Below are 1,481 nucleotides of genomic sequence, written 5' to 3'. Positions count from 1 at the left end.
GGGAACCAAACCTGTGAACAGAGAGTGAACTCTCAGTCCTTCCCATTCCCCAGGCTCCTGGGAGGAAAGAGGGACTGGAGAATGAATTCAATACCGACGGCCAGTGACTGAATCAATCATGCTTATGTAATGAACCCTCCATAAAAACTCAAAAGGATCAGGGAGCTTCTGGGTTGGTGAACCTGTGGAGTTACTGAGACAATGACACCCCTTGAGAGAGCACCTGGGCTCGGTGTCCTTTCCTTATTCCTTGCATCTGTTCCTCCTGGCTGTTCCTCAGTTATATCCTTTTATAATAAACTGGTAAATCTAGGAAGTACAATGTTTCTCTGGGTTCTGTGAGCTGGCTCGGCAAAATTAATCAAACCCAAGGAGGAGATCATTGGAACCTCTAATCTATAACCAGTTTGTCAGAAACAGAGGTGACAACCTGGAATTGCAATTGGCATCTGAAATGGGGGCTGAGAGCAGACTTGTGGGACTGAGCCTATAACCCATGGGATCTGACACTCTCGCCAGGTGGATAGTGTCAGAACTGAGTCAAACTGGAAGGCTCCAGCTGGTGTTGGAACATTGCTTGGTCGAGTGGGATAAACCCCTACACACTGGAATTGGAGTCAGAATTTAAACAGATCAAGAGGAAAACATTAGTTACATAGGTGGAAAGGCTGGCTGTGAAGAGAGGAGACTGTGTCAGGAGGGAATGTAGAATACGCTTGTGTGTGTGTACACACTCTGTATGTACATATATACACACACACGCACACACACATATATATACATATATATGCAAAGCTGCATGTAGGCTGCTAGATCTGGTGGTAGGAAGATGCAGCACTTTTCTTCTGGATGTTTTAATTTTTCAATAAAATGTGAAGAAAGGTCATCAACCAACAGTGAGAAATGAGGAAGGAGTATTGGAGAGGTAAGCAGTGAAGACATGGTGTGATATAATCATCTCGGAAGGTGTAAAAACAAATGCAGCAGGGTAATGTAGTAGGATTCAAAAGGCAGAACTGTGGAGCCATTTAGGATATAGAAATATAATTAAAGTGAGACAAGTGGGATTTCTTCTCATCACATTTATATACTTAGAGAGCAAATGGTAAGGTTACTGAGGACACATGAGAGAAAGAAATTATGATAATGGACCATGGCATCTAAACCAAGAAAGAAGGAAGTGAGGGCTTGAAAAGTGGTGAATTAGTGGATTGTTCAAATGGGACCAAAAAAAACAGTTGTTACAGTAAATGAATTGAAAAACAGGAGGTTCTTTGAGTTCTCAGGTAAATAAAACCCTATATAACCCTCCCCTGAAATTCTCCAAAGGTACTGGACAGTATGACCTTCACCATGTGAACATAGCTTGAATTGTCATGAATGTTTCTCAAAAGGCTCACCATTTATTTGCTTTGTGCAGTCATTAAATGATTTTATGTACATAAAATTTCTTAAAAATAGATCCGTTGAGAAAGGCAGGG

The sequence above is a fragment of the Prionailurus bengalensis genome, chromosome B1, assembly GCF_016509475.1.
Source record: "Prionailurus bengalensis isolate Pbe53 chromosome B1, Fcat_Pben_1.1_paternal_pri, whole genome shotgun sequence".
In the NCBI taxonomy this organism is placed as follows: domain Eukaryota; kingdom Metazoa; phylum Chordata; class Mammalia; order Carnivora; family Felidae; genus Prionailurus; species Prionailurus bengalensis.
The sequence above is the reverse complement of the archived record's forward strand: the minus strand, read 5'-3'. Positions refer to the sequence as shown.